The following is a 14,188-nucleotide window of genomic DNA, read 5'->3' as shown; positions in this document are numbered from 1 at the left end:
TGAAAAAGTGATTTTCTTATAACAATAGCAAAGCGGTAGATATTTTCTTATCTTTTTTTATTTCTGTAAGTAACCTCACATCTAGGGACAGTTTTCATGAAAAACATTTAAGAAAATTACATAAATTGAACTTTAAGTAAATTGTATTTTTAACTAAATAAAATTAATTAAATAGGTTATTAATTATTCCGATCTCACAATACGCTGAGATTGATCACAATACGAATGAATGGTACTGATAATGAGTGGTTTAAAGCCTGTGGAATGTAGTTAATAATTTGGTCATCTCTAAGAATATGTACACACGAATGGACGTCGCCCTACCAGATTTATGCCATTCATTAAAAACAAAGTTAAAAACTCAATTTATATGTATAATTCACTTGAAAATATAACTTAAATAATTCTCTGAAATATTTTTTATGTATTTTAAGATGTTAATTATGTAATTTAGAAAAATTGATGTGTTTTGATTTTATATCGTTTTCAAAATAGCTATTCTCCCCACCCTGGTATTTCTGTAATATGCATATCGAAGGAAAAAAAATGGAAATATTATTGTTTAAGTTTAATCAATGATATTTTCTGTGATTTATGCATTTCATTAACTACAAATAAAGTGTTAAAGGCGATATTATACAGTTCCTTCTTAATTTCATATTTTCCACAAAAGATTTTCCGCCAAATAATAAAAATTTTAATGGTATCTCATACACAATTTGATTTGTTTGAGTTATACTTTGATCTTAAATAGTAATTCTAAAAAGTTTCAAATATTATGATATAAGAACATTTAACGTCACAAAAATGTTGATTTCAAGTCGACTAGAATTTGGATATTTAATTTGTTATTAGGTAGGGATGAAATACGTCTTACACTTCTGGAACTAAGTCTGGCAGTTTCATTTACTGCGTTAACTTATTCATTCCCGGAAAAATTATGAAAGTTGCTAATTTTAAAATCAGTTGAAGATAATTTAAAAAAATATTTATAATTGGTAAAAACTTTTGCCGTTGCTATCATCGCGTCAGATAATACTCTAATAATTAAAAAAAATGTTTTTAAATTACTTTGGTGAGTAATTTTAATATGATTCAGTTTTGTTTTTAAAGAATGTAATTTTAATTTGCAAGACAGAAATTAGGATGCTTTTCTATTCGATTACGCATTACTATTGCTTTAATATTCATTAAAATTTAACGCAACTTTTCTCAGGTGCAAGACGTACTCTTATCCCTCCCTAATTTTAATTAGGAAAAAAATATCTAAAATTTAGTAGTCTTGAAATTAACTGTCGAAAACGTTTCCAGCTCTTGTACCATACATTACCATACAGAAAAAAAAGTATTTTGTTTACATATTTTTATAAAATTCCACGTTCACTTCACTTTTTCTAATATCGTCTTTATTTTAATTTTTATGTAAAAGTAAATATGACATTTTGAAATTGTGCTTTTAAAAAATAAAACTTTAATATTATAATAGTAGTTATAAAAAAATTTAGTAGATAGATTTAAATATAATATAATATATATTTTATATAATACATAACAATTCGTTATCTCTGCTTAGAAATACAATAATATAATAATAAATAGAATAACACTATATAGAAGGCGTTTAACTTAAAATGACACCACTTGTTTCACTATAATGTCAAATTGATAAATAGGGCCGATTCTTAATATTTTGGCTATCGTCAAAGATGGATAGAGATTTCGAACAAATTATTTGAAAAAGTTGCTAAGAATATTTTTTTATACCCATTTATCGATTTTCTAGACAAAATTCGCATTAAATTATCAATTTGTCCAGTTTTTACATTCCATAGCTCACTAGTTATAAAATTAAAATTCAAAAATAAACTTTTATAACCAGTGTGTCGTCCATAGAATGTAAAAACTGGTAAAATTGATAATTTAATAGTGTTATATATTCAAATATTTCAATAAACTTAATTATATATTATTATTTTGAGTGTAGACCAAAATAATGAAAAAATTAAAAATACGAATTCTGTCATAAAAATCGGTATACGGGCATACAGAAATATTCTAAGAAACTTTTTCTAATAATTTTTTTCGATAACTCTTACCATTTCTGACGCCTGCCAAAATATTAAGAATCGACCCTATTTATCAATTTGTAGAAGACTGAGTTTAAAGTTTTGATTTCAGTTAAGTATCTCAAAAAATGTGATCGATCACACTGTATGACTTTGCAAAATTTCAAATCGATATTCCTATAAATAACGAAAATATGACGGTGGCTTCATCTTAAATGCGATACACTGTAGGTATAATGAGCCAGTTGATCAGTTGGTAAAATTATCAAAATAATAAAAATTAAATTTTCCTATATTAATTTTACAAAAGTTGCCTATATTACGTCATACGAAAAAGAAATTTCATTTTTGTAATCAAATAAATCAAATAAAATAATATTTTGATTTTAGAATGATTTTATAGTTAAAAGTAGGGCATAGTTGGTCTATACGCCGTAAATCAAGAAAAAAAAAAAAAAATCGTAAAGGTTTCAATTTTTGTATTAATCTGGAAAAAGTCTATATCTATCAAAATTTTTTTTAGAAATGAACATGTTTGGAGACAAAATACAACGCCCTTCAAAATCCATAATAAATGGGAAATTTCGGAACGTTACAAAAAAAAAAAATTAAACAAATATAAAAATAAAGTTATAAAAGTTTTTTTGAAATTTTGCGTTTTGTCATATGTTTAACTAGAAAATAATTTTAATTTAATGCGCTGTTTTTGATATATAAAGTGATACAAGATGTATTAAATTTAGTTAAACAGCCCGTGTAATAAATTTAATATGAGCAATTCTATACTAAAATAAGTAAAAATATAACAAAAAATTTTATTCAATTTAAATTAATCCACGTTTCTTAATAATTAAACTTTATCCAAGACTCAATTTTCGATTAATTTATGAAAGAACGTTTGATACATAGTTTATTTCATTCATTCGTCAATTGAACTAAGACTATTTAATTACTTTTTTCATGTTTGTTTTCCACGAAATGAAGGAACTGTTTTATGTTTAAAAGTTTCAAACTATGGATGGACAAAAAAATAAAATTTTTTTCACATTTTATTGTACTGTAAGAGAAACGACTATGATTAAAATCAATAAACACGTAATATTGTCAGAAGCGTTTAATAATCTTGAACATTTTCCAATAAGAAAAACAAGTCCATACAAAGTAAAAATTATCCAGTAACTCGAGTTACTTTCAAAATACTATTGATTTTGTTTCAAAATTATCAGTAGCTAAAGTAGGTAAATACACAATTGATCCTCAAAGTTTGTTTAGGGGAAGTTATTCTATAATGAACCTCCTCAGAAAAAATGTAATTTATAGCCAATCTATTCGAGATATGTATAACGTCGAAATATTTTTGATCTCATTATTCAAGTGTTACAATATCAGCATGCCAATTTCTTTTGATTTGTTCAAATTTTTAGAAGTATTCAATATTTCTTAAAAGAGTTCGTTTTACCGATCTTGTACGATTAGGTGGGTAAAATGATCCCATTGCATTTTTTTACCAAACAGTTCATATAAAATATTAATTGTTCTTTTACATTGCATCAACGATTAGTATGAAAACAAAAACCACTGGTAAAATTATCTAAATCAATACATCCAAATGATGGGCCATCACTTTACTTATCATAATTTTACACACAAAATAGGGATCATCTTTACGATTATAAAGGGGATCATAGATCATAAGCAGTATATACCATAGCGCATAAGCAGTGAAATTAATATTTTTGATACGAAACACAAAATATTTGATCATGTGGAAGCCATCTATCAATAAATGAACTAGATGGCTTTAATAGTTCACTTAAGAAAATAACGAGGGATCATTTTACCTTGAGGATCATTATATTGCACTTTCCCTTAAATGTTCAAATAGACTGTCGATTTTATCTAGCCCAATTATTGATTTGATTATATTTAGATTGATAGTCAGTAGAGATAATCACCACTTTATTTGTCTTTATTTAGTTTCGCGTTGTATTAAAAGGTATAATGGCGTAATTAAACACTTGAATGGCGGCTATATAGACAATGGAATCACGATTAACTTATCTAGATTATCAATGAGACGCACCATACACAGGTATTACAAGTGTTTTGTTAATAGACAAATAACTTCCTATTTCCTGAAAATTAAAAACTATTCCTCAAAAAGTTAATGAAATATAAGTATAATTCTATGACAGACTCGAAAGCTAATAATGGTTAATCTTTTTTGAAAATATTTATCAAGAAACATTCTATTGCTGTTAAACTTACTTTAGCATGTTCCAATGAAATTTTATTTTTGCTAGACCTTTCATTTCTTAAATATATAATTTTCAATATGTTCATGCATTTCTTAATGGAAAAAATCAATGTAGTATTTTATTAACACTTTTCAATTTTTAATAGAATAAGACAAAAAGATAATAAGTTACAAACGAATTTAAAAAAAAATCATGAACCTGAACGATAATTAATTATTACAGAAAGATAAATTGAAACTGTTACACATGTTTTCTGTTTTTTTTAGATAAAATTTCGCAGCCAATAAACTTTTAGTTTTTAAATATACAAATATAATTTTTAAGTAGTTTTTTTTTTTAGTTATAATAATCTAATTTTTTTTTTATAATAAACTTTGAAAATGCAAAAGCAATAATTTTTATTGTGTTGTTTTATTAGATTTTGTAAATTTTTTAGTTTTTTTTTTTTAACTTTTTTGGAGAAATGTATATAATTAATACTTTTTACAAATAACTGTTTTTTTTTTGGTAACTTTTTTTGTAATTAGTTTTAACGTATGTACAATATGGATATAATATAATTTTTTTTGAAATAATGAAATTTAAATTATTAGAAAACGAATACATTGCCCACTAACATTGATATTTTAGGCATCTACGGTGTCGCTTTAACATGATTGCATTTTTTTTTTGTTCTGGTTGTTTGAATGACATTTAAAATTTAGATTTAAAATTTATTCAGATAACATTTTTTTGTAGTTTATTAGTTTACTTTTATGTTCAAACTTATTATCCATTTTCATACAACCTTACATCTGTTATGCATTACCGGTTGCTCAGCTAACATAAAAGTACTTTTTTTGAAAAGTAAAAGTTTTTTAAAATAATAATCGTACAATTTTTAAATCTTAAATTTTATTATATAAGTTAAAAATACAAATATTAAGTCACTTTAGTAGTTAATAGATGGCATCCCGTATTTTCATTCAGTTTTTTTACCCACAGATTTCTATACCATATACGGCAAGAATGACTGTAAAGAAATTGTTTTTGCTACGGTCGCATAAGAAGAGTAGAATCTAAAAGTCAGATAAAAAAGGATTTTGGATACGAAGTACTAATAACGAGCAACAAAGTTTCGTTAATTAGCGTTTGTAATTTTGAGAATTAATATTAGTCAATTTTTGATATTTATATATAATTGCAAAGTTGTAGAAAATAAAATTAACGACAATTTACCGTCTTAACATTTTTTTCTAAGTCTAACAATTACATAGAATTTTTTTTTTCAAATTCTAAAATAGAAAATTTTAAAATTTTATGTCAAAAATTTTAAATTTTGTATTTTAGAATTTTGAAAGTAATAATCTTTTACGCCAGTAATATCCTAAAAAAAAAAAACCAAAATCGCAAACAAAAAAAGTTGGGCTACCTGCGTAATACGTAAAAATATTTTTTCACCTATTACACAGGTAGCAAAACTTTTTTTTTCTTACAAAACATAGTTTCACACAAAAATTCCTAGGTCATCGGGCTTTTTATTATTATTTTATCGTTCAAAGTTGGCTGAAAAAATGATGAGTCATAAAGTTTATCCTTTTCAATTGGATATTTCTATATAAAAAAATCTAGAGATTGTAATAAAAAACTGTCTAAAATATTTAGATAATCTTGTAGTTTATAATAATATCATAAAAATATAAGGTTGTCGATGATATAGAAACAAAATTTTAATTTAATGATGAGTTCATCGAAGATCCATCATTTGATGAACAGAGACGACTATAGTTAGAGTATTGATGATTGAAGAGGGATATTTATATTATCAAATTTAAAAGCAGTACTTGCATACAATATATTATATATTTTTGTAGTTGCGTGGTATTGCGCAGCCAAAAATAACTTATTCGACAAATACAAAGCATGTATTTGGTTTTTATGTATGTGCAATAAACAAAAACTTTTTTACAATACTGTAGGTTTACAATCACCTTAATTTCAATTTTTTTATTTATTCGTTTTCAACTCATCGATAATAGCTATTTGCAAGTTTAATTACTAGCTTCTTTATTTACGATTTCAGCAATCTAGCTGTATATGCATAGAAATCTGTGGTTTATTCAATTATTATTATTAATAAATAATTATTATTTATGTTACAAACGTTTTTATTTTGTTAATTAAATATTCTAATTTCTAAATTTATTCAACATTATTACAATAATTTGTATATAATTAATATATAATATTTCTTATGATTGTATAAAGATGCTAAAAGATATTGCCCATTTTTATTTAGTTATTTTTTTTTTAAATTTTATTTTTATAATCCTAGCTCAAAAATTTTTTTTTATTTTAGAAATATAATAATATTATTATATGGGAAGGATAGAGTTGGTTTTATTTTTAAATTATTATTTTTGGTCCGTCATCTAAAAATTCATTTTAACATTATTTTTAATTTCAAAATACCCAGATCTTATTTTATGGAGTAAGTTCCCGATTTTTCATAGTTGTCTGTTGATATGTTATTTTTTACACGAAATTTTTTCCGTTTAAGTTTGTCGAATGAAGAATTAAAGAAGTTATCACAATCATTCTGGTACAATCATATTGAGTTATACATTCCTTTGCACTTAAAAGTGACTCAAAGTCTGCCCAAATTGTAGTAATTGAAATCGTTTTCCCAGACGTAAGCGGACTTCTTCAGAAGTAAAAGAATATTTATATAAAATGCAAGACAAGATGACAGATAGCTATTGAAGTCTGTATTTGTTTCACGAATTTAAAGAATTGATTTTTGAATTTAATTAACCTAAGATCAATTGGCAACGAGTGACAGGCGATTATTCATAGATATTTATGAATCATTTGCATAAAGTTCGTTAACAGGTCTGCCACTAATCAAATATTGCTCTTTGACTGTCGCAATCATTAGAATCTATTTATGAGGTGATTTTTAAAAATTTTAAAACCTTGAAAATATGGGCCAGAAGCGTATAATCGAGGGTTTTCGGGGTCTCTGATCACTATTCCAAAATCAGAATTTCGATATAATCTCCCCCTCTTGGGGTAATTTTCCTCGCTGGTCCAAAATTGCAATATTCTGTAAATATTCAACAAAATGGATAAAAAAAGAATATTCAGGGATTTTTGGGGTCACTGAGCACAACTCCGAAGTTAGAATGAAGATGTACTCCCCTCTTCTGGGGTTATTCGCTCCCGCTGGAGGATTCTAAAACAGCAGGATTCTGTAAATATTCGACAAAATGGGCCAAAAAAGTATACTCGGGAGTCTTTGGGGTCTCTGATCACGATTCCGAAGTTATAATGGAGATATACCCCCCCCCCATCTTAGGGTTTTTCGCCCTTCGTTGACCTAACACTGCAATTTTATGTAAATATTCAATATGTACCAGAGGGGTGAATTACCCCAGGAAGGGGGGAGTACATCGAAATTCTGACCTCAGAATAGTGATAAGCGATCCCGAAAACCCCTAAACGTACGTTTCTGGCCCATTTCGTTGCATATTTTCAAGGTTTTGAAATTTTCAAAAATCACCTATTATAATAATGGGCTTTTTTGGCCCATAGCAATGGCCAAACTTTCTAGCGGCAAGAAGTTAGATGTAGATTTTGATATATGGACTTTTCTGAACATTTAAAAAAAAAACTGGCCCGATAGGTTGAGGTACATAGAAATTCTTCATTTTAGCCTTTTTTGATCTAAAATGATTCGTCTATTATGTTCTTATGATTTTCCAGAATGAAATAGATAACTTCCATATTCTGTGAACTAGTATCGAATACTTATCATAAAATAAAAAAGTTTCAACTGTCTTTGTAACATCGTTAAAATAACATAATTGAAACTTTTAACGAATTTTTATTTTATAATTTTACCATATTTTCAAGGATAATTATTTTACGTCGCTGTTTATTAAACCTATAGGACGATAAAATTACAGCGAAAATATCTCCAATAAAAATGTTTTCATATAAAAAAAAACTGCTATATTTATACTTAGATTATGTTTTTTTTCGATATCCAAATGTTACTCCTAAAATAGTTGTTACCCTGTTCTATCTATAATTCATTTAAAAAACGTTTTATATGAAACCATTTTCTATTTTTGTGTTCAGGTAAAACTAATTTTATGTCAGTAAGTTTATTTTTGTTTGTAATGTATGTGTAGGCATAATTTGGTCCAAGGAATAATCATTGATCAAATTATTATTGGTCAGGGGCTCTAACAAAGCTTCTTTTTTTGTCATTTTATTGTATAATAATAATTATTTGGGAGCCATTTATTTAAGTATGGCGCACACAGATAAAAAGTCGATAAAAATCGAAGAGAATCCTATCGAATCGAAGAGATATTCAAAAATTTATTAATAAACTTCTAAAATACCGTTTCTCTTCAATAGCAACACTATCTATGGCAAAAAAGCTTAAAAATTAAAGATGAAACAAATCAAGCATCTTTGATGGTCTGATACGATCCACGCTGGGGCAATCTCTCAGAGTTTTTTACGTCAGTATAAAAACATGTTTATACCCTTCCGAAAAATTGAAATCAATCGGATTGAATCTCCAATTAAGAAGCTCCGGTTCAATATCAATCAAACTTTGAATAAGAACAGGAATAAATACCAGATTAAAACTTTTTCGATTTTTTCCCATTCATTATTTATTCAAAATTTCGAATTTTTTTCAATTGGAAATTAAAATTATTTTTCCCGATTTATCAAATTGATTTTCTGTTTATTTCCATAGCAGCTTGAAGATTTTTGTTAGGGTTATGCGTCAAATATATTGCATATATTTGAATGGCGATTTTTGCCGGAGCAAACCATAATTAGTGCTTAAAAACAATCAAATTCAAATTAGTAAAAAATATATTTTTAATCGAATACGAACTTTTACCACAATTTTTTGATTAATATTAATTTTCATTTTCTCTCTTTCCTTGTTATTTTGTTGTTTCATGTTTATCCACGGAGCCATAAAAAATATTACCACCTGGTTAGAACACGAAGACTTGCTTACTTTGGATAATCGAAATTTACAATTTACCCTCCTCAAAAAATCATCTCCGAGTATAATACCTTGATCCCCGGACACTCTGGTTGGAACGGTAATGAGAGAGCAGACAAGCTGGCCAAACTGGGAACCACAATGGCTCCCAATCAAGAAAAGCTTGCGAGGATGCCATACCAAGAAGGTCTTAACAGATTAGGAGATAATCTGAAAAACCAACAATTAAAGGCATAGAACAGCCACGAGGGAGGGCGGTAACAGAGCCAAGGAGATCTTGAAACTAAACAGAACTGATATTAGAGTCATCGTAGAGTTACTCACAGGGCATGATAACCTGAACAAGTTCCAACATCAGATTGGAAAAAGACAATCTCCCGCGTGTGACAGATGCGGAGAAAATTCAGAAGAAACATCGATTCACTTTCTCTGTTACTGCCCGTCGCTCATACAGCAGCGAAGGAATTAGGAAACTCAGCGCTAGGTAGATCCTGCCACTGAAAAGCGTAGCGGGGATAGAGTACAAAGGTCTATTTGGCTAGGTGCTCTGAACCATTGCTTCGAGGCCCGATGCTCGAGCATGGCCCGTTAACCTCCATTCCCATACCCATACCCATAATACCATGATTATTTTGGATATTATAGACAATTCAACATGTTTTAACATTGCCATTCTTTTGGAGGATCTCCACAATTAATTAAGAGCATTTTTCGAGTCGTACATCCTCTATTTGCCATTTCTTTAAATTTTAATCATATTGACAGACCTCTTTCATAGCTTATTTCGCCAATGAGACTTTTTCGAGGCGTTTATCGCTACTGGAGTGTATTAGTTGTTGAACAAGTTAAAATTAAGAGCGGTCGAGGGAATTCTCTCTTCCCGTTGCTTAGTTTTGGATGTTATCCGAATTTTATCTACTTTTTATCTGTATGTGGCGTTTGTTTATATTAATAATTTTAGTTTATTTTTTTTTTATTGATGTGTAAAATGAATAATTACATATTTGAGTGATGAATTTGTATTGTTTTTAGTTTAAAATTCTAACATGAATGATCACAGTAGCAGGTGAGAAAGAGGCACAGAGAGTATTTAGTAGACCGTTTTTCCGTTTTATAATCTCAAATAATTGAAGATATTTTATAAAAGTTATAAATTTTATTTTATGAATATTATTTTTAATATTATTAATTTAAAATTCTGCGAGTGTGAGACGAACGACGCCATTTTCAGTTAAGCTAAGTATAAACCATATTTAACGAAATCGGCAAATATTTTATAGGTAGTTTGATTAGACTGAAGAATATGGCGTCAAAACTTCAACTGTTTCCTCAAGAGGAACTGTTATTTTAGTTGCAATGCTTTTATGTTAGATATCTTCACTTTGAAATATTTATGTCGAAGATTGTAAACGATCTTCAACTTCTTATAAGCCTGTTCTAAACGATTTCTATATAATCTTATAGCCACAAAAGTTAATTGAAAGTTACTTCGCAAGACAGTTTCAACGAAAATAGAAAATTATAGTCCTAATTATTTTTTTCTTAGGAATGATCAAAAAAATAGTTCTCAAAGGTGTTCTTTAAACTCATTTCCATTATTCATCGTAATGTATTTGTCTCTTAATGTCTCAATATTAATTAGGCCGTCTTGAATATTCGAATTTTTTCGACAATTTGTGCTAACTCAAGCAATTGACGACCTAAAAGTAAGATAATATCTAAAAGACCAAGGGATTTGCCTTAGATTGGTTATTGAATAAAAATTATTCGTAGTTTCTTTAAAGTGAGGAAGAGATAAATAGGATTGATTTTTCTTCAATTCTGATATTACAGTCTAAGCAGCATCCATCATTCCATTGCAGAAAGTAGACTGGTAGAGTAACGATTTTGTGAAGCTAAAATCAACACAGAAATTCTACCAAGTATGTGTATGATTTGGTGTTTTTCTACAATACGCTGAAAAAACAAACGTTTATTAAACGTTGTTACACGAATATTCTTGAGGAGTAGTGGCCAGATTCTATTCCCAACAGAAATTTGGAATCCAGAACAGCAGAAATATCTATTTGTATGCATTGTCTTTAAAAATAGACCAGATAGTATTGCATGCAAATTATGCAAGAAATCAGGTATTTTTATTTTTTGGATATGTTGTTTGCAATGTAAAGGTAACGTTAATTCCAAGTTTTCGACCTGCACAAACGACTGTATCATGCCGAAAAATAAGAAAACCCTCCAGATTTTTGAGCTTATTTCAGTTTTTGCCGATTTTGACTCGGAAGGACTTTCATTGTTGTATTCATTTTTACTAAAGTTAAATTTAAAACAATATATGCTAATTTGGCGCCTGCACAGGTAAAATCAAAAGTTGTTTATTTTTTTTTAAAGAATATATTTTATATTTGAACTTTTGTTGTATCCCTATCGGTTTATAATATGAAATATTGCGAAAAATCGTGTAACTTGAAAAAATAGACAAAATTTAAAAATCTGTATCTACGAATCTATTAGTCCTATAAAAACTGGCTAAGTCTGATATTGTTGTAAATTTAACCTGTTTTGAAACATAATACAAATTTTTGATGAAAAAAAAGTCCTTTCGAGTCAAAATTGGCAAAAACTGAAATAAGGTAAACAAATTCGAGGTTTTTCTCATTTTTCGGCATGATCCGGTCGTTTGCCGAGATTGAAGTATTGGATTTAACATTGTCTTTACACTGTAAACAACATATCAAAAAACAAAATACCTGATTTGATACAAGATTCAATTTGATTGACCTATATTTAATTTAATTTGATTGGCCTATAATTAATATCGCCGTATATCCGAATGCGGTAATTACGGGCACTTTATACACAGGCAAAGCGGTAGATTTCCAAAAAGTAATTTTCTGAGTAAAAATTTATTCAAAGTTGAAGATATCGTACATTTAATAATTAAAATTTTTATTTTTTAATTTCATATTTGAAATATGCAAATGAAATATATGAAAAAACGGTCTGATTCGTTGCTGTTGTGTGTAAGACTAGCCAATGCAACGAGGCAAGATTTTTTTTAATTTAATTTCATTTAAAAATCATTTTTCTAATACCACTTGATAAAAACCAATATTTTTCAAATATTATATATATGAATATTTTTTAATATAACTATGTACAAAATATGAAGCCAAAAATCGAAATAATCGTCATGTAACTATAGATTTTTGACCAAGTATCGAAGTAATTCAAGAGATCAAATTGGACCCTAATTATCAAAACTACTTAAGCATGTTAATATTATATGTTCTCTAAAAACGCTTTATGACTAATATTTTTAATTTTTTTTTTATATTTTTGATCATTTTCTAAACCTTTTAAAATCGTCTTTTTTTTTTAAATGTATTGTTTTTACACTGTACAATTAATTTTCTTCGATTTTTTTTTGTCTATATATATATTTTGAATTTTTTCGTGAAAAGTAATTTTTTTTGTTAACTTTTATTCGCACGATTCAAGTAGAAAATAGATGCTAAAATTGTATATGACACAAAATTATTTTAGGCGTAAAATAAGTGTTGTATATAATTATTATTGCATAGTTCTCGTCGTAAAATAGTCTAGCACATCTGTGGCCATTTTTTGAAAGATGTGAGAAAAATTTATGGAATTAATCTTGTAAAAGACCCTGCATGTTTAATATTCGATTTTACTTTTAGTTTAAATTTCTTGAAACTCTAGATACAGGATTGTCATCCGGATTAAAAGTCCAAATGAGTGGAACCTTCTAAAACTATTCTTTTCGGAAGTATAATTCTTAAAATCCTTAGTAATGTTGATTTTGTATGCTGGAAGATAAATTTAAGGTCATATTCCAGCATGGACTTATATCTACGTAATTTTTGAATAGGAAATATTTAGTTTTGTATCTATTCATCTGATAAAAATAGGTAAAAGTTATCTTTGGTCTATTTCAGGGTCTTAAATGAATAGTTTGAGAAAGTTCTGGCTGTTAAATACGTTATTATTGGACATTAAATGCCAGAAATTGCTTTTATTTAACTAAAATATTAATTCATATAGAAATACTTAACTTGATTTGAGCTATTTTAAGGTCTGTAATTACAATTTGTTTTAGAAGGTTAAAGTTATTTGAACTTTTGTTCAAAATGACAATATAATATATACCTAACTCGAGTTTCAAGAAATTTCAACCAAAAACCAAATGTACGGGGTCCTTTTCATTATTATTTTTTAAATAAATTTTACTCATTTTTACGTACCATCCATTTTTTTGCTAGAATCTACTGCCTTTTCATGATTTTTGTTTTGGAAAAAAAATCATTTTGTTAGGCCTTAACATTCGATCGGCGATTTCTTATTTACAAGAAATTTTTATAAGGTTTTTTTATTTTTATATTTTAACTTTTAATTTAAGTATAATATAATTACTAAATTTTCTACGTTTATAACGAAATAGAAAAACCAGGCTCTAATTAATAATTGACAGTCTTATAAAAAACACATTAAATAGAAAGTTTAAATTTGAAAATAGGACGATAATCAGTATATCACAAATCTTTAAATAAACTTAAATATAATAACACATTCCTGATTACACATTTAATTTCTAATTTAATAGAAATAATATTTTTGAATAGAATTGTCTTTCATTTGTCTTTACTTTCCGATAAATATTTTATCAATTTAGAAGAAAATTTTATTTAAACAACCAAGAAAAATTTAAGTTTAAAAAATATTATATATTCTAGAGTTTACTAATATATATGAGTTTGAAAATGTTCCTGCCATAAAGAGACTCCAATCCAATCCAAGTTTTTAATTTGAATTGGTCCAAAATACTATCA

Source organism: Chrysoperla carnea, chromosome 4 (genome assembly GCF_905475395.1).
Source record: "Chrysoperla carnea chromosome 4, inChrCarn1.1, whole genome shotgun sequence".
NCBI lineage: Eukaryota > Metazoa > Arthropoda > Insecta > Neuroptera > Chrysopidae > Chrysoperla > Chrysoperla carnea.
Note: the sequence above shows the minus strand (reverse complement) of the source record.